The sequence below is a fragment of the Centrocercus urophasianus genome, unplaced genomic scaffold, assembly GCF_019232065.1.
Source record: "Centrocercus urophasianus isolate 14NV4802_14NV808 unplaced genomic scaffold, USGS_Curo_1.0 seq_28, whole genome shotgun sequence".
Lineage (NCBI taxonomy): Eukaryota > Metazoa > Chordata > Aves > Galliformes > Phasianidae > Centrocercus > Centrocercus urophasianus.
Window position 1 is genome coordinate 11900713 of NW_024884844.1, and position 21495 is coordinate 11922207.

Below are 21495 nucleotides of genomic sequence, written 5' to 3' on the forward strand. Positions count from 1 at the left end.
TAAGTAGTTGTACATTTCTGCCCTATAGATCAGCACATTAATCAACAAGTACGTAGCAGCTAAACACAGCTGCTTTACTCTTATCCAGCAATCAATTCTATGAGGTCTACATACAACCCAAAATTTCATAAAGTTAAGACAGCCTTTCCCCAGGGAAAAGCTAACTTCATTTATAAAACATATTTGATTTCCTTCTTCTAATCTCTCCACAGCCTTTTTACACTGCTGCGTGCTTTAATTTTGCTTTCAGTCAGAAGTTTAAAAACTTTAGCTTCTAATAACTGGAAAAAAATGGTTATTTAAAGATAACTGCAACTTGCTTAACATGCCAGACTATCATATGCTCACTGCTTTGAAGCTGCAAATTAATGACGAGCAGGAACAGTGACTATCTTTCAGAGGAAACTGACCTCTTTCTAATGGCTCATCGCTAATGTCATCTGTCTGCTGCATCTCATTATGTGAATTTCACGGAGTAAGAAAGTATCTTAAGGCTGTGCACAAATAAAAAGGACCTTCTAGTATTGAGCACTTTGAAAATTTTTGATCTCTCAAAATACCTTCCTTAGATACTGGTTTCCCCTTTTGTGCATGGCACGCTGCTTATGTCATCTATTCTCTGTGACTAATTATGTTAATTTTGTGCCATAAAAGTAACTGAAGGCTGTTAAGGAATAAAAGCTTTTGAGTGGCCTTATTTCATAAACATCCCTTTTGAACAAGGCGCATTTAGTCATATTTGCAGTAACAGAAAGAGTCTTGTGCTAAAAATACAACAAAGGCTCTTGAATATGGCCATTTATTCCTACTTTATTAGGTAATTTATGAAAAGTATGAAGGGAAGCCTTTTTGTTACTATAATTTGCATAAAGCTGGTGCCCCATTAATGAGATAACTTCCTGCCTTTTGTGTACCACCAGCTGGAAATAGAAGTATAGGAACTTTTCTGTCTCCCAATTACTTAACCTGCTGAGTTCAGAGTTGGAGAGTAAACAGGATTCATATCAGTCAAAGAAGTTGATTTCTGCTGCTCCATCTAAAAAAAAAAAATATTTAATTAAGGAGCCAGTGCAAGCGAGACATTAAAAGTATACTAAATGTCCATCAACTACATGGGACCAAACCTCTAGACTTGTGCTTTAATTTTGCACCTGTCCTTTTGTGCTGTCAGTCACAATTAGTTGTGCTACAGACTGTATCCATCACCAATGGAGGCAGACATCTAAACCTGACATTTTGAAGGTATCTGGGTGCCAAGGGATGCAGATGGGTTCTGGGCATCATTTTCAAAAATCACCTAGAAACTCAATTGGCATCCAGTGCCCAGACAGTTTTGAAAACCCCACTAATTACCTCTCTGGTGCCTCATACTTTAGAAACTCTGGTCAGGATAGAACATTCCCCTCCCCATAAGGAAGAACTATGTTTACCAATGAGATGAAGTTCCTTCATCTACAGTACTGATCTGTATGCCAGAAATTCAATTTTCCCTCATACTGGCCCACATGTTGCACTTGCATGGGATACTGTGCTCAAAATCAGAGGTATTTACATCAGTTTTTGTTTTCAAGCATTTTTTCACTGGCGATCTAAAAGCAGCATTTATCAATTGTGGTGTGTGAGAATCATTTCTACATAAGGTGATGACTTAGCCATAAAATCAATGGACCAGCTCCCTGTTTAGATATCTTTACAGTTTACTATTTTCAAATTTATTTCAAGTGACTTAATTACAATTAGAATAACGATAGCTCCTTAACAATGTGCTGAAAAACATGCAGGTTACAAAATATAAAAGCTCAGTATATGAGGCTACATTTCAGCTGCACAGTTTGTGTAGTTTGAGGTCATGTTGTTGAAGCATGAAAGAATGTTCCGTGGTCAAATTGCTTGATTAATTGTACCCACCTAGTCTTTTAAATCTGAATAAAACATATCCTATGCTGTGGAATAGAGCCTTTGACAGGTTCGTATTCACCATACACTGCTGCCACTCTTTGGTTATATTTTGGGGGGGTTCCCTAATTTCCCACTGCAGGAAAGCTGGTTTCATCACTGCACAGCTCTAAAGGAGGAAAGAGCAATCAAAACCACATATCACTTCATCTACTTAAAATATGGATATATTTAGAATAGCTGCAATATTGTTGCCACTGGCATTTTAACTATGAGCTAAACCACGACTGCTGACAGGCTAAAAGGTTGTCACAGTCAAGGTCCTAATTACTCTACAAATTGAAGCTAGACTGTAAGATTCATCTACTCATGCTTAAGGCACATTGCTTGAGGCACAGGGCTTGGGAGGAAGGTTTGCATGGGCTTCCTTACAGAGCCAGCAGATGAGCCAATTCATTCACAATTTAAACCATTTGATTACAGATGTAGGACATATGAGTTGAGACTCTCATACGTTTTCAGTTCAAACCTACTGTTCAACTTGTACGGAAGGGTCAGAGTTTGAATTTGTATCTTGAATTATTTCTCAATCCCCTTGTGTCCTGCGCATTGCACTGTAATGGCAATCATGTACAACAAAGACCATAATATTTCCCTGTTAGCTCATGCTTGCCTTCCATGTTTTTACCTGATGCATTAGTGACAGTAAATACTTTGTGTAGTATGATTTAGTTCAAGAATGGTCTACCTCACTAAAAGACCATATGAAAAAATGCATTTCAAGGACCTGGTGATGAGTTGGTAGCGGAGTTAATTAACTCTCAGCTCATAATATTTGCTGGATCAACTTGCTCATGATGCAGCAACTCATGTAACCTGGAAAGCCTTCAGATAAGATCCAACTCTCTTATAGGTATGAATTATTCACAAGCAAAGAGCCACTGCTCTATCACAGCAAAACCTATGGCACTGATCCAATGTCTTAGAAGGTGCTCCACAAAGATTTCTGCCCAGAAAAACAGGGTAAAGCAGTTCTCTAAATATCCACAGCACCTTGAAGTGACTGCTTTCAACCACATGCATGCAGCTATTTGTACTGCATTACAGAACATATAGTTTCTTTCGTTTGTGCTTTTGTTGTTTTTTTCTTTGAAAACAGAAATGGAGGCAGGATCATCTTAGGTGCAATATTGGAGCACAGACTGACCATCAGGGAAAATCACATGCAACACATTCCCAAGACTGACACTGATTAACCTTATCTCATTAATACACAGCTTTTCTTCCCTCCACTAGAAAGAGAAGATTTTTTATGTATTACTTATTCTTACTAGGTAAATAGCTTTTCTGAACCTCTCATAAGGCAACTTCCTTCATGTTTCTCTTCACATCGATTTGAGCCTCTGAGCCCTGCAAAGGAACAGTCCAGCCCCCTGGGTAGGAGGCTCTGCACTAGCCTCCAAGACAAGCCCTGCTCTGACACAACAGCCTTTTTATGTGCTGCTTGTGCTTGCATCAGTCTTCTTGACTCTTCAGTTTGACTGTCCCCAAAGCCAACTATATGGGGTGTCCACTTACATTACCCTTGGTCCTGCCAACATTGTTGCCCCATCAAGGAAAAGACAGGAAGGTGGTGCAAGGGTACACAGAGCACCTCCCATGTTTATCCTTCTCCTTGCTGCTGCCAGCAGGTTGCAAAGATCATCCAAGCACTTACCCAGTAAGTACTTTTGCACGTGGCAGGCCCAGACTTTCTAGAGCTTCCTGCAGGTATGTTGAAATGAAAGGTCAGCTGCTGTGGAGAAAAGGGAAAAGAGCAATAAATGCATCTACATCAACAGGAAAGAAGAAATATGCCTAGAAAGACCTTGGGTGTTCAGTGTTTAAGATTCTGTGGAATATGAGACTGTATAAAACTTGAAATAAAAGAAACCCATTGACCTATTTAATGGGACTAGTCATTAGAGCAACGAGAGCCAAGGAAAAAAAAAAACAGTCTAATGAGGAATTAAAAAAGAAAAAAGAAAAAAATCCTCCCCATGCCCACTAGCCCAGGGCAAGCTTAATTAAAGTCAATGTAGAAATCTGCAAGAGTGAAGAAATAAACAGTTAAACATGTTATTTTTTACATTTTTATCCCTGTATTCCTGGCTTCTCATTCTCTGTGATTTGTTTCACTCTCAAATAAACCAACAGCCTCTTGCTTGCCTAGTTTGGATAAATATAAACTTTTCTGGGCAAACCTAGAAAATAAGTTGTTACTTACTCTGAATATGAAGCGCCTGATGAACATTGTTTTGTGATTCTGATAATTATGAATATTTATAGTATGTGGTTTAAGAGGGCAGCACTAATTGGACAACGGTTTCTGGACTCTCTTCTCAAAGCCCTTAAATGATAAATCATTCACCAAAGACTGATAATATAAATAAAGCGATAGTTTGGCTTTCCCTAGCTCTTCCTTTCTTTTGATTTACAAAACAGCTCCGACGAGCCGTCTGTGGCCAGAAAGCCAGCATTGCTATGAAGCTCATACATTGTTATGTCTATTTACAGTGATTTGGGAGACTAGAGGGGAAAAGTTTGAATCAACAAATATTTTCTACATTCTGACTGTTAACTCCAAGGCCTGTTTTCAGGGTTTTCCAGCCCCAGCCCTCCCCCTTGTCTGTTACAAGTTATGATGTGTGGATGAAGGCTTTTTCCCATGCAGTAATGACTGTATACTGAGATTTCAAGGGGCTGTTCATGACAATCCCATTTTCTGTGTAATTTCATGGTTGTCTTCTTGAATGAAGATATTGGCTGCTCTGAAGCAGGAGGTCAGATGCTCCTGCTCCCTTTCAGTATTGTTCCGGAGTATGTTTCCTTTCAGCTGATGAAAAGTAATTCATCATTTACACCCTTGAATTCTGCCAGCGTTTTTTGAACAACTTTTCTTTCCCTGTGGTACCTTGGGCCCATGAAAGAGATAAATAGGTTCAATACAATGCCAGGCCCCGGATCCTGGGAGCAGGTTCGGCCTCGGAGGCCCTGAGCTGCCCCTTTCTCATGATGGAGTTTGTCACCTTTCTACCTCTGGAAGTCAAATCCTGTCGACTCAGCCATCTTTCAGCCTCTCTGAAGTGGCTTTGGCACCCACTGGGGCATGTGAGCTTAAAATTGATTTTTTTTTAAGATCTGTCAAGTTCCCTTAAGGGAGAGGGCTGACAGCCGGCAGGCTCTGCAGCCTATCACAAAGCGCTCCATGGCTCACAGGCACCCGAGGAACTTCTTCGGCGGGGCACAGGGCCCCCAGCTCTGACACCTCGGGAGGGCAGCACTGCTCAGAGACTGGCCCTCTATGATAGGCATCTTCCTGCCATCCTGCTCCTTTCGAAAGCTTTTTAGCCTGAATTAGTTGTTTTTCTTTTATTGTTTAAGAAGCAGATATGTTAAACGAAGCCCACCTCTGCTGTCCCACCACCTAGGATGCATTTCTTCCACAGTTGCACAAGCACTGCGACAAACTTCATGCCCTCAAAAACAGGTCGCCCTTGTCTTTTCAGAACCTGACCAGATAAATACAATTAATTTTGAAGGAAAGCAAAGCAAACCTTCACCTCTGAAAGTGGCTCTTAATAAAGCAGTAATTTCACTGCAGGAATACTGAACAATTCCAAGGTATGCATTCTCAGAGCCAAAGAGTGTTAGTAATATAACTCCTCTCTTTTTTTCTTTTTTCTTTCTTTTTTTTTTTTTTTTTGTGTGTGTGTGTAATCTTCAGCGAAGAGCAACTAATCTTTCCACCTGATCAGTTTTTGTCAACTTTTTGCTCAGAACATACTGCCATTGGCAACTAAAATATGGAATATTCCCTAGACTGGCTTTTTAAATACAGCACAGCTCCATTCTCTTTTCGCTGGAAGTTTGCTTTTAGCAAAAATACCCTGTTCATACACATTACCAATACACATTCACGGTGGGCAAAAGGATTGGTTAATTTGCTGCTGTAGAGACAGCAGGGGGAGCAAAAATCACTGCATCATTGGGGAATTCACAATAATACTGGATATTCAAAAAACATTTCTAAAAGGAAATAGCTCGAAGAAAACAATTCTTCTGCGTTTTTATTATTGCCAGCCAGGCCAAAGCCGTAAGGTTAGCCCAAACTTTGCTATGAAAACTATTAGGAGAGTAAAACAACAGCTAGGAGAAATCTTTATGGAACAAAAGTAATGTGTGACTTGAGCTCTTTGTAACTCGTGATGGAAATGCTAGGATCCCCCTCTTGAAGCTGAAAAAGACAGTGAAGATTGGTAGCTTGTCATAAGGAATCTCTCTCTCTAATTTTTTTACTATTATTTTTTAACTGCGCATTCCAACAAAATTGAGAAGGTAATGGCCATGCAAATACAGCAGCACACAGCTTACAGGCATAGCAGAGCCCTTTCAGACCCACCTGACAGTGGAACAGTGCACACGGGCTTTGGTTGGGTGACTCACGTCGAAGGTACGGTGCAAGGACAGAGCAAAGGACTCACTGGTGGTTCAGTGAGTAATCAAGGGACAATCTGTGGCAAAATCCTGGCTAAAATACAGTCTTGCCAGTCCCAGGGGCCAATACACCAATCTCAATTGGTTACTATATCTAATGATATCTCAAATACTTGAGATATATCCTTAGCTTTCTTCACAGCTCCTGCTCACGCTTTCTCTAGAGGCACAGGTTACCCTGCCAGGTTTGTGGGTGTTGCCCAAAAGGAATGCTATCAATAGCTCTGTTTCTCTTTGAAGTTTGATTAACTGGATTGTTTTCTGTACTGAGTACTGCCAATCAGGTCACATTAACAGATCATGAGATGAATTCTGTGATATTTGTCACTTTTGTCAGTTCCTCAGGTGAAGATACACATGTTGCAATGTAAAGCAAAATGTTCCTCCTTTGTTCAACAGCTCTCCATCTGCCCATCCATCCATCCATCTGCCTCTGCGCATTTGTACACAAAAATAAAACCTGCTAAACAAATCCGTTATCTCTTTGTCCAGACCATCATGATTTGTGGATCTATTTCTCCTTTCAATTCTCTGGAATGTATTTACAGAATATTATTATCATCTCAAATATTTTTGTCTGCAGTTAGCATTCAGCATTCCCTTTTTTGCTTTTTAATTAGTCTTTTAGCTTGCTTCTGCCTATCTTATAAAGCCTTAACTGCTTCACCTTACCAGATTTTGTACTTTTTTTTTTTTTTTTTTTAAACACCTTGTGCTTATTGCTTATCTTACTCTCTACTACACAACCCTACTTAGCCACATTGGGCATTGTTACCTTTATCCTTCTTTAGACTTAAACCAGGATGAATTTCAAATGTCCTCCAACTGTTTCTGAAATATATTCCAATTTTCCTCAGTAGATTTACCATACATTATAATAAAATCCTGATAAAAATTCCTCAGTGCACTTTGCATTCCCTCAAAGTCAGCCTGCCATAAGGCTCAAAAAATATTTCAAATCAAATGATGTTGAGATCACTAGATCTTTCATACCTATTCAGTTCAACACCCTTTATTACCCTTGGCTGAAATCCTTGAATTAACTCAAATAGTTTCTGAAAGACAATTCAATAAAGCACACTTTATTGAATCGAGAAACTAGAAGCAATCGTATGTTAGCTTTAGAGATGTGAGTATTCCTTCCTTGGTTTCACCATATTTACTGCAGTCAATAACAGAGTAATTAAAAGCCATCGTTGTCAAAGTTCTGGCTTTCTTGAAGGTCTCTCTCATCTGCAAGCAAAGATCTGAAAGTCCAAAAAATCATTCAGGAAGCCACATGACTACCTTTATTGTGCTTAACTTTCATCAGAATTGACACTGCCATGCCAGCCCAAACACTCCTCTCATCTCCCAGGAATACAGATATGGCTCCTCCTCTGTCTCCCCTCTGTCTCCAAAAACCCCAGACTAGTATCTCAAAAACCTCAATTTCTTGCCTCAACCATATCTGTATTATTCCAATAATATCATGCTCATCCTTGATACTCATAGTTATCATTGATAAGTCTTTGATGTAATAAATCCTTGATATAGTATCATACTTATCCTTGCTATAAGATATAATCAAAAATGAAAGCAGAAACTTAAGATACAGAGTAAAATATATTACTTGCCAATTTTCCACAGTAACTTTTCATCATTACTCCAAAATTACTTTTTAATGCAAAGAGTAGTTCCAATCACATAGAGGCCCACATAATTCAGATACTATCATAATCACAATTAGATTACATTACTGCAATCAGGAATGGAGATCATTAAGAGAAAGAATATAAATTGCTTTAGTTTTACAAGTACTGAGCTAGCAAAATTATAATTAATCTCCATTTATAATCTTTTCTTTCATAGAACTGCAAAGCATGCTACTTTTTTTAGGCCATCAATACAAATTAGAACTAAGTAATAAAGCCCTAACTACTACTACTACTGTGCAGTTCTCAGTCGCAGAAACTTTCACATTACATACAGAAGGCTTCTTTTCATGCAAACAGTGCCCTCAGCATAAAGGAGATTTTTACTGCAATAAGTCCAGCTATTTCTATACTAAGTTGGTTGTTTATAACACAAAACGCAATCAAAACTGTCTATCCTTCTTCCAAACAATGGATGCAAAGCCTGCTTCTGAAATTGGCTGATGTGTTTTCTGAGAGATGAGACAATAAAGACTTAGAAGCAGAGGCAAAGATGCACAAATACCAGATTTCACAGGTTTTCAGAATTTACACTAAAAGACAAGCATGTAATACTGTCAGGAGAGGCAAGATGGCAGACAAGGCCTCATATAAGTTGAGCATGTATTGCCGTATTGAATATACACTGCCTCTGATAGAATTTTTTTATACTGTAATATATCCCTTTTCCTCATTTTAGTTTTCCATTTTGAGAAAGAAGATTATTAGAAATCAGTGGCTGTCTTGCCTATGCACTAAATATTCTTCTAAACCCAAACCACGCTTACCCTGACAAATGAGAAAGAAATTATACAGAACGAAAAATAAGTGTGGCCCCTTTTTAAATGCATGCCTTTCTCTCTTGGTTATATCAAGACAGAGCAAAACAACCCAAGTAATTGCTGGAGATTTGCTGCTTCAGAGAATAAATGACCACCCCTGGACAGAATCTGCTTTGTGCTCACTATAGGGCAAGGAGAAGAGTTTTAAATCCGTGTGAAACAAACCATTGAGACTGCCGTAGATTTCTTGGTTATATTGTCTCTTCACAGTCCCCTGGATGTGGGCTACACTATTCAACCCAGGCTTGTTCAAACCTCTAATGAAAAAATCAAACTGGGTCAGTTTGGAAATGAGCATTTAGACTACATAAGCAGACACAGGACAGTTTATGTGTTACTTCAAACACTTGTCTTCATAACAGCAGCTTATTCAAATCTAGTCTGAAACCACTGGCACTTTAGATGAGTACATTCTATATCAAATGTTTTATTGAATATATCCTACCCACTCTGCTGCTTCCTCAGACACCAGAGCACTTTGAATTGTCTTACACAAACCCCTTAGCTTCTGGAGTCTGCTCTACTTACTCACATCACCAGTAAGTGCTGAACACAACCTCTCAAGATTTCCTTCAAGTTTTTTAATAGAACTATCAGGACCCTTTTCTCCTGATATTGCAATACATTTCCAGGCTTCCTTACCATTTCATGACTGTAACACAACATGCAGTGATTTTCTACCATGCAGGTAATTATGAGCCATGCTGTCTTATGAGTGTCAGGCATGGATGTACTCCTGGGACTGTTGTGACTTCAGCTTTGTTGGCAGCAGAAGGAGGGGCATTACGCCATTCCCCATGGCTGACTGTGACTGGGTCAGCTTCTCACAGATAACTTCTCTTTTCCCCACAAAGGACTTGCTAGAGTTCAGTGATGCTTTCAGGCTCAAGCACGTCTGAACAAATGAAGTTTTGGACGACAATCTTGGATGTAGGCCTTTAAAATCTTTGTGCACTCTATTTCAGATATGCAAATGCTCTTTTGGATATGGCTCTTGATCAAGATTTCATGAACATCCACATTCCTATTCTGAAAAGCGTGTGAAATCAGTCATCTACCAGACCCGAGCAGAAATTGCTTGATTTCTTTTTCCTTCTCTGCTTTTCCTATATGCCTGAAATTGTCTTTATCATCTTTGTCTATGCGCTATTAAAATGTTTTTTCTTATCTCCTGTAACCAATTCAGTTTGGGTCAACATTAAAACCTTCCACTCACTTCAAAGAAATCCAAAAGAATGCATGGGAAATCTAAAGGAGAAAACTATGAGCACTAGGTAGCATCCAGGAAGCAGTGTAAGAACAATATACCTGCTATTTTTTGTCAAAAACAAAGAGTGTTAGTTTACAAAGCATAGTTAAAATGAACAAACAACCTGCTAAAACGTTATAGGACTGGAAACGGCAAAATTCTTGATGTGCATTAAAAATGTAATTCAGATGCTTACGTTAATATGGATGAGGGTGTTACATACGTTTTCTGCTTTTGGTTTGTGGGTTGTTTTTTTTTTTTTTCAGATCTGCCAGCAAAAGAACATGATCTTAGTGATACGTCAGAGATAAAGTTGAAACACCAGAATGCCCATGGCAAATTCAGGGAACAAAGACTCACTCATACAGAATAAGAATGAGTGGTTATGTATAGTATAATATTAACTCAAGGTGTTTTTAAGAAGCACAAGTGCAGCAGCATGCACACAGACATATACATGTCTTTTCTTATAAGTTTTCTGCCTAGTGCAGTGGAATGAGGGCTGTCATACTACAGTGATGGACACATTGCTGGAAACTCACTAAAGAGAACAATGTGTCAGAGGTATCCTGTGTGTAAAAAGGCAAAAAACACTGATATAAAGAGTAGAACTCCTCAGACACAGAGAGTTTTTCAGCTGCAGCACTGACCCATGTGTGGGCTACACTTACAAATCAAATAGTCAAACATCTTTCAGATATGATGCCACATAAATCTCCATTTCCCAAGTAAACCATTCAAGAAACAGGTAGGAAGCCACTGTAGTGCTGATTATTATTTCCCACAGGTTTTTTTTTTTTTTTTCTTCTTTTTTTTTCTTTTTTTTCACAGAAATGTGAAAACTGTGGCAGGTGCTGTCATCTGTTGTGTGCCTTTACAACAGGACCTGCTGCAGGACCTACACAGCCCATCAGAAAGCTCTGTGAGGACAACACAGAGAGAGTTGAACCTTTTGGATGTGTTGATAAAGAGAAGGAAAAGAAAAAACAACAATACAGTGATTACACAGAAGATGTTTCAGCTAGTAGTGTCTATAGCATTAGCTACACTAATCCCCTCCTAAGTCGGACTTGTCTTGTGATGGACAAATTATCCAGCTTAGCGAGGTATCTGGGGTGGTGATAGAGTCCCAGCGAGTCAGCTGTTCAGTTACCTTATATTTAAGATTTCCTTTCAGCTCATGAATATACTCAATGCCCTTCTCTTTGCAAAGGAATATAAACAAGATGGAGGCCTCAAGATCCTCACTGCCTATCAGAAACAAACAAACAAACAAAAACCAAGCCAAACCAAAACAAAACCAGGCCATCCTTTTCCATTGCTGACACAGAACAATTTCAGAACAATTTCCTCCATAATTTAGCCATTTCTTCAAGAGACAAGGAGAATTTGAAAGTGTGTGATCCACAAGTGTATTCCAATCATCTTAGTTACAAAAGTTCTGTAAAAGGTCTCATTCCCATAGTATGGGAAAAAGGAAAAACATCTCTGCCCCACATCTAAAGCCAATAGCGGTAGCTTGTGTTGAAGGACTGAGATGAGTGACTAAGAAGTAAATCATTATTTTCTAGTTCCTGAAGTGTATGCGATACCAGTAATCAGACTGAACTTCTCAACTTCAAATTGTTTCATAAACACTAGAACATAAGCCATTAGCAAACTACATTATGAAGCAGTGGATGCTTCAGAAGCCATGTTCTTAAAAATGCTGGTATTTTGGATACCCTGTCTATGCATACTACCTGCACAGTTATCATTTGCTGTCTTATCTTTAATTAATAAAAATCACTAAGGGTGGAAAATATATTTTTGTAACATATATAAGCAGAGGAATACAAAAAAATAGGAAGAAAATGTGGGAAGATTCAGAAGAAATGATGTAATGGGAAACACTTTCTGCAGACTGAGTTTAACAAAGAAATTGAAGGCATGACTCAACCAGTCCATAGATATTTACATGAGCACTAGGATATTCATAACAAATGCTTAAGCAGCCGAGAAAGGTGAGGCAAGAGCCACAGAATTTCAAGACATCCTTGTGTGGATTAGGCCAAAATCTACGTGTTTTTTGAGCTGAAGTAGCAAAATCTTTTAACAGCTTATTGGAGTTGTGGGTACTTCATCAATACAAGTTCAAATTAAAATAAGTTATGTTTCTAAAAGATATACTCTTTTTGAGTGGGAATTAATTTAGGGAGCCCTATAGTCTGTACTGCAGAGGTCAAACTATATCATGGCAACGGTCTCTTCTGACCTTATGAATTATAAATGGTTTAGTGACCAAAATACTATCTTAAAAAATTAAAAATACTCTCTCTAAAAGCATAGATTTCAATACCAGAAGGGTTCAGTCAGTCTTTTATCATTCAGATGTAGATAAATTGAGTCCTTGCACTTTTCTCTCTATCTCTTTCTCGTAAAATCTAAGTCTTGTCTTTTCTACATAGATATTCATGACATTTTCTCTCAAGAGCTGTGATTTACTCCAGTGTCTCCAGACAAAAATATTTCTTTTCCTCTCTGTTCTATGCTATGTGCTTGACTAAAATTAAGTAGAAATAAGTACAATAGTAGTGAGAAAATGAAAACAGCAACAGACATACCCACTTCACTAAATAAGTAAAATTTCTGATCTGCTTTTTAATAACTAACATAAGAGATATATGTATTTTAAAAAATACTGAAAACATAAGAATCAGAAATATAAACTATACTAACTAAAGAATACTTTTCACCAGAAGAAATAAAACTACAAACGTTTTTGACTGATTATTTCAGAGAAATTGTGGGGAAGAAGAAAAAAAAGAAAGAAAGAAATGGGGTAATGGGAATCATACCTTCAAATGAAAGCTTTTCAGGTTCAGAAGAATTCATGTTCCCCATGACATATGAATTCACCAACGACAGGCCAACCTGTAACAGCAGAAATGCAATGCATTGAGCCAGCTATCTATGCAATATATATCACTAGATACTAACCCTTCATAAGTAATTAATAAAAATCCTATTTTTGTTTAAAATAAAATGTATTAGCACTTTTCTAAGAAAATTATTTGGAGTCTTCTTTCCTTAAAGAGTATATAATATATTAGTGAACAGTATGATCCAAGAGAAGATATGTCCTAAAATAAGATGACATTTGAAAGCGTAGGTGAGTTACACAGACTATCCCTCTGCTTTCTAGTTTTCTAGGGGAAAAAAAATACTGAAGTATCAATGTTTCTATTAAGAATAGGAAGAGATTAATTCCAAAGGAACAGAAAAATTTTCTGTTGCCATTGATACTGAAGGTAAATTTTAATAAGTTTTAAATAAAAACAAACACTGCAAGTGAAAGCCAAGTAATTAGCTGAAAGTCAATTCAATTTTCCTTTGTGTAGAGGGCTGTTATAGGTCAGCAACAGAAACAAAATTGGAAATAAAATTGTAAATAAACAGTAAAAATAATTCTTTTAGAAAACAGGTTAGAAGGGCCTTATTTCGGCCATAATTAAGATCTGATACTGAAGAAAAAAAAAAAAAATGGTTTCAATTCAATGGCCTGAATATTGCTCCTATTTCCATGAAGACAAACTATTGTGTCCCATGAGAATGTCTGAGGATGGGGCAGCTGAGATTTCTGTCTCTCTCACCCCTGTGTATCTCAGTGCAAGCAGGGGTCATCTAGCGGTTAGTGAATTCCTCAGGAGCTGAAATGGTGAGAATCACTGCAACTTGTCCTCTTCCTGTTTTTCCTACACAGCCCTCACCCAGAGCACAGCCTTTGCTATCTTTCAAGCTAAACAAGGCTGCTGAATTTTGGATGTCCCAAAGTTTCCTTGTGGTGGAATTTCCACAACTGAACTGAACCATCAGAGTCGGTTTTGTCCATAACCATTCACATCAGAGTTATTTATGGATTGTTTAGAATGCATTATGGGGATGGCATGATGTAAGTAAGAGATTTAAACTGTGGAAATGTTTGGCAGTAAATATATTAAAGCAGCCTGCAGAATATCTGGGACCTTCGCATGATTAGACAGGATTTTCTCCTTAGCAGAATCACAGAATGGCCTGGATTGGAAGGGACCTCAAGGATCATGAAGCTCCCCTGTCACAGGCAGGGCCACCAACCTCCAAATTTAATACTAGGCTGCCCAGGGCCCCATCCAACCTGGCTTCAGAAAGTAGCTTTGTAATCTAAAGATAATTATCAATGTATTACAGTACTTTTGGAGAAATTATTTAAATTTTGGTGAAATTATTTTATCGTTGCCCAACTAACTTTCATTTGTCTTACAGTGATGCTCACTATGAGCTGTTTGCTCTTTTTGCAGAAATGACTCATTTTACACATTTTCTTTTTTGTAAGTGAAATTTATTGCCTTTCTTGTCTGTATGTTGTTATCACCATGCCACCCCAGCAGGACCATTCCACCTTTGGCAGCTTGTAGTTTCATGGTTATTAAAAGTTAATATTTTTTTTACAAGACAATATGTACAGCTGAATATTTAAACCTTTAATATAGGACTGAAGGGGAAATATACAGTGAGGCCTGGAAAGGGACACGGTTTAACTCATATCAATATAGAAACCTACAAAAAATAATGACTGTAGGGGGAAAAATGTATTTTAAACCTTACAACAATTTCATAATAATGCCGCTGCTTTAAATGAAACATCTTTCATCTTTCTATAGGAAGAGAGAAAAGCAAACAAAATATATACCCTTCCAAAGTTCCCAAACTGCTCTTTCATGTATCTCTATTCTGCCCTCTATTCTGCCTTCAGATAGATATGTTGATGGACAGGTAGAATAAGGGATTAATTATTTAACTACTACATCCTTGCCTAATATTCACCAATAAGGAGAAATTTCAAGGTCTCTCTTCCAGACTTTTTTTCATATAGATTCTTCCATTTGGAACTCGCCTGCTGTTGCTAGATCATCATTAACACATAGGAAACAGAGCACAGCATATATATATATGTGTGAGAAGGATAGTTAGGATGCTTTCAGGGATGGGGAGAGCAACATTTGCTGAACAAGAAGATGCAAATCTGTCCTGCAAAAATCTGAAATGGAAAAAGGACACTTGCTCAAGCTCCTGATATCCCAAATTAGCAGAGCCCTTTTGAAGTCTTAAGGAGTTAGGAATATTGGCTGTGTCATCCTGAAAAGACTGTTTTCTGCAATTCTGAATGTCCCATAAGCACCTCACAAAAAGTTACCACCCACACTCCCCCCATGCTCCATTCACGTATATGGGGCTTAATGAATGCATAGATTGGGACAGGCTTAAACTAAGAGCAACTGAAAACTATAAAGATGACAGGATTTTCTTCGTATGCTTTTTGACATTTTCAAGATGCACTGTCTTAGTCATGAGATCCTGAATCCCTCATGATAAGCTTTGACTTTGGCTTATAAGATTTAATTACCACAAAGGGAGAGCTGGACTGAGTATCTATCGTTGCCCAACTAACTGCATCTCAAAACCTTCTAATTCTGACCAAATGGTACAGGTCCTGGCCAGAGCAGCCCTTCTTTACACACACTATCATACACGTCAGCAGGAGTTTCCCAGCCCAAGTCAGCAATAGGAATGATTTAAAATGGAAAACCTGGGCAGGGACCTCACTTGTTTGGGATTTGCAGGTGACCTACCAGCCACAGCATCTTTTCTGAGGAAAACCTTGTTTCTTTCAATCTCAGGCATATTGTTCAGTAACATTGCGCTGATTAAGCTAAAATACACAGATAAGGTCAGTTTAGGAAACAATTCATGAGATATGAGCAGAACATAGGAAGCATGACAGCTGGACTTTCTGCATTGTGGAGCCAAGTTACGTTATGCATGTATGTTTGTTTCCTTGGTGGCAACTCTATTGAAGGCTTCCGAAGCTCCAGTTTTGATAAAAATCAAGCTATAACAGGTAAGCAGGACGATGGGAAATAGTCTTGAAAAATTGGAAGAGGGTAGATTTAAACTAGATATTAGGAAGAAATTACTTACTGTGAGGGTGGTGAGACACTGGAACAGGTTGCTCAGTGGGATTGTGGATGTCCCCTACGTGGAAGCACTCAAGGCCAGGCTGGATGGAGCTGTGAGCAACCTCTAGAGGAAGGAGTCCCTGACTATAGCAGGGGTCAGAACTAGATAAGGGCCCATCCAACCCAAACCATTTTACAATTCTGTGATTTCAGAGGGGGGGGAAAAAAAAAAAAAAAAAAAAAAAAAAAAAAAGATAGCTAAAGGAAAACAACATATTTTTTCCTGTCTTTACTGTAAATCACTCTGTATGGATTTCTTGCGTAGAATTTCATAGATATTAAAAAGAAAACATCTTTCCAGCATTATGTGGGTAATCTGTTTCTTCAGTGATCTGCTGTGCATTACTGAAAGGCCTTCCAGATACACAGAGTTATTTGCTTAGATGCTAGAAATATAGCTGTGCCAATAAACTCTGGCTTTCAGCGTAGACTAATGAACATAGACCAATATCAGTGTAACTTATAATCTACTGCTTGCTCATGCTGAACCTAAGTTTCCTGCAGCTGAATTAGTTAAGTCAAGTGCAATGTTCTACTCTGTCATCTTTGGCTGCAGTGTTCTACAGCTGAGTACAAAATAGATAATGAAAAATAAAGTCACTTATAAGAATCTTTTGCGAATCCTGATAGGTAATTAATTAATGAGCTGTAAACCAGTTCTTGTCTCCCATTGGTACTATTTATCTTGTTGGTCAACCAGTTTTCAACCAGAAGCCCAATCTGAGGCAGTACATACTTGCAGCTGTTGAAAAGACCGCAACAATAAAGTAATGAAAATTTCCTATGATAGAATAATCCCACTGCAAAGTGCCACTGGAGAAAAAAAGGAAAACAGGGAACAGCAGCACCTTGGCTAGTTTTTTGTTCTCTTGTTGAGCAGCAGATTCTGATACCTTGGCTAGCACTGGCCTCACCTGCTGCATCCATACCCTCCTTGCCAGATGCAGCCTTCTCAGATGTGCTGATTTTCTACATGCAATATAAAAGCAACTGCAAACACAAAATGCTTCAGAAGAAAGAGTAAAAGCATCTGTGAGATGAATGTGCTGGTTAGATGAGATAGCACTGAGGGGAAAAAAAATGGGATGTGACCCTTCAACGTTATTGTTCAGCTCTCAAAATTAGGGTCCAAAAGTGCCTTAAGATATGTTTTACTGTAACCCATACTCATTCACAGGTAATCCTACAGGTAAAGGTGTGCATATCCTATCACAAACTCTAGAGGCTTGATTTTGAGTAAAACAGGACAGCAAACTGGACTGTGTCTGTAGAAGAAGAAGGAATTTTTGCTTTTTAGAGCCTCTGATTATACTCTGAATGTTCAAGAAATGAGAGAGGCTTACAAGAAAGGGATTTCTTTCACCAGGAAAAACATGGTAGCAATCTTCAAACAAGGTGAAAGTTTTCCATGACATGAATGAAGTGCGATCTTCTCCATTTTCACTAGGAGAATAAGAGGAAACTGTGCTGTAAAAGAAAATTTAGCTCGGGAGTTGGGGAAAACGTCTGAATTGTGAGGATAGTTACCAACTGAAATAATATGCCGAGGAAATCTCTATTACTGCAGGCATTTAAGAAGAATTAAACAAACATCTGTCAAGACTGACATAGGTATTGTTGATCTTACCTTGAGGCAGGGATGCATTAGGTGACCTCTCAGGTCTCTGCTGCCCTGTCTTCTGTGATTGCTGATTCATGTCCTTCTTTTCCACCTCCCTACTTATCTTCACTTATGCTACCAGACAGGAATGTTCACTAATCAATTCTATCCCTGCAGTTAATGCTTTCTCTTTGTACAGACAGTTGGCTTGAGGAATCAGTTTCAGCTACAATCAAAACAATTTCTTAATAAAAACACTCAACATACGTGAATCACTCTGCACTTACTCCTGTAAGGTTGAGTCTTAGCTGAAGCCACGAAGAAGACTTTAAAATATATATATATATATATACAGCATGTATTACAGCATGGCTTATTAAACCACTTCTGTCCTTCAAGAAATCTTCCCATCATTTTCAAAAGAAAAAATTACAGCTGTTTTAAACTAAAGACACCTTGTTTCTTATTACTGTGCCATCAAAAAATGAAAGTAATAATAAGAATATCACAGCTGCATTGAATTCCAACATCCAGGTATATTTAACAGCTGTAAGTATTTATAACAGATGATGTTTTCAAGTTCCTTCTACTCTTTACAGTTTCCAGTTTTCCTGTCTTCAATGTCACTTAATACTTTTTAGCAAGGTTTATATTGTAGCAGGGACAAACTGGTGCCATATACAATATTGTTTTGAATAAGAAACTTTCCTACAGGTGGACAAAACATTCTTTATTAGGCATCCAAGGCACTAAAAATAGGCTTATTATTTTGTGGAGAAAGGCCTCAGAAAGTTCAATTTTCATTTGGAAAAGTAAGAGATCTGAAACAATATTTGTATAGATCATATAACATAAATTCCTATTAAGTCATTTGCCTAAGAAAGAATACACCTATCAAAATGGAGTTCAGGAGTTCTCAGATAAATATGAAGGATTAGTTCCTTTCTTACTTACATTTTTCTTTCTTTTCTTTTTTTGGAAAGCATTTCTGTTTCCCTGCTGGGCTCGCACAACATATGAAGGATTGGTTTCCTTTACTGACCAGTGTCTACACAGAGGGAAGAACAGACAAGTTATCAGCATTTGTTTTTATCTTGCTGCCCTTTTTGTTCTAGACACATTTTTGCCAAGTTAATAACTCAATAACAGTAACCGGTAACTCAATAATAATTACATTGGATAGTGTATTAAATAGTGGGTTTTCATTTGTCAATCTTAAAACACTTCTTCAAGGATGCTAAGCATTGCACTGTGTGATCACACCAAGATATGGACTCATGATGTAACTTGCTCAAGGGCAGACAGAAGGCCCACATAACAACTGGGAATATAGTTGACATTTTCCTGAGCTTTAGTGCAATGTGCTGTTCCCACTGCTTTTTGCTTCTACAGGCATCTACATGATACAGGTTGGCTCCTTCTTTCATATCTTTATTTTAATGATATCATTATTATAACAGCATTTGAGGTGATAGAACAAGGGGAAATGGTTTCAGCTGAAAGAGGGTAGATTTAGTTAGACACAAGGAAAAAATCTTTTATGATAAGGGTGGCAAGGCACTGGAATAGGCTGTCTTGGGATGTGGCTGATGCCCTGTTCCTGGAGACTTTCAAGGCTGGATCAGGCTCTGGGCAACCTGACCTAGCTGTGGTCAGGCACATCTGTGCACTGCAGGGAAGTTGGACTAGATAGTCCTCAGAGGTCCCTTCCAACTCTAAGGATTCCATGATTCTATGGTATTAGTAAAGTATTAGAAATAAAAGCACAGATATTAGCAATATATAAAACTGCATCAACTTTCTACAGTTACAGAAAATGAAAATCAGAGTAGGTCACAAAGATCTCTTTCAATACAGGTAGATTGCAAGCATACTTGTGCATAACAAAACTACCCTATTATACATGTATTTACTACGGGCTATTTAAATGCAAAATATCTACCTTTTATCAGCTTGCTATACTATTACTGACTGGGAAGGAAGCCTATGTAAAGAATTACTCCCTTACTCTACCTTATACCATACTTACTGCCTATTTGCCTGGGTAATAATAGGCTGCTCTAACAGTAACAACACATACAAATATCAAACTGATATGAAAGACACGTGCACACACACTCTTGCATAATACTGTACTTAAAATGCATTCCATTGTAAAAAATTTATAAAGCAATCATCAGACACATCAGACAAATTTTGCACTAAGACACACACCAAAGATGTGCCAAACTCAGGAGATGATATCTGGACTATTTCAATCAAAGCAAACGGAGTCTATTAACTTTCATGGGACAGGGAATTTACTCCAATCTATAAATAAGCTCAAAAGAATTAATTGACTGCATTCTATTTAAACCCAATTTTACTTTCCTCTGTAAACTTTAACAAAAAATATCTGATTTCATAGAAGTATTTGAGCAATTTGATCCTTTATAATATTAGCATATTTTTAAAATGCAAAATCAGAGCTAAATGTTTTAAAAGCCGGCTCTTTAGTGCTGCTCTTCAAATAAAATCACTGGTTTAGTTGCTGAACTAGAGTTTAGAAACGTATTTTGTACAATATTGCACAAAGGCAAAAATAAGTAGTTAATGAACAGCTCCATATAATTCCCTGTAAAATATTAGCATTTCAGGCAGCATCCAAATGTGTGCTCTCTTTGTAGAGCAGATATGTTGTTGAGATATTCACTGCTATTTAAGTAATCTCATATTCAAACTACAACACAAGACAGTGTTTAATGTTCCAGAGCTTCAAATGATGGAAGAGAGGGGTCTTGAACTAGATGTGCTGACTGGAAAATAGCATCAAATGAGTTGTGAGAAATCCAGTGCAGGCTATTTCAAATGCATCTTGAAGGACTAGCTTTAAAAATTAGCTCCAAATACAAGAAATGTTGCAGACATTAAAAAAAAATAATCGAAACTTGAATGCTGATTCTGTAATTCAACATATACTTCAAAATGAGAACTGGGAAGTTACTTTCTGTAAAGGGAGTACGCAAGGCATTGAAAGGCTCATGTGGGTGGAGATATTAAGACTCAGTACCCATCCTGGCATGGGACACCATGGTGTCTAATGGCTCCCATGTAAATCAATGTCATGGCCATGCAGCTGCAGCATGCACATTTCCTCCCTGTTCATACGATTCCTGGGGCAACTGCTGTAAAACATGTTTTACAAGTTTTTCAAGCAAATGTTTTTATTTTTCCTTACATAATCACATGACCTGTCTGAAACATCAGTTATGCAGTTGGCTTTAGGCTGTGCTGCACAGGCCAAATTCTCTCACCATACCTGCAGCAACTGGATCTTATTTTTGGAAGCCATGTTTATTGATGTCAAGCTTACTAACATATCCATAGAAGTGCCTCTGAAATCAGCACTGAAGGAAATAATTTGTGCAAAGAGGAAATTAAAATGAAATCTTTAGGTCCAAGTTATTATTCTGGGTGAGAAGTTCATAGTTCTTGCCTCATTCTGACAAATCAGCAGCATCCTTCAGTAACAAAAGAGACCGGGTAAATACAAATCATAAACATGAGCTGTCCCATTGGACTTCTGACTAGGTGACCAAAATGCTGTTAGGGCCTCAGAAAGAGGACTGGATTAGGGAAGGAAATGACAGTAGACTACACAGCAAGATCCCCATGAAGTGTATTT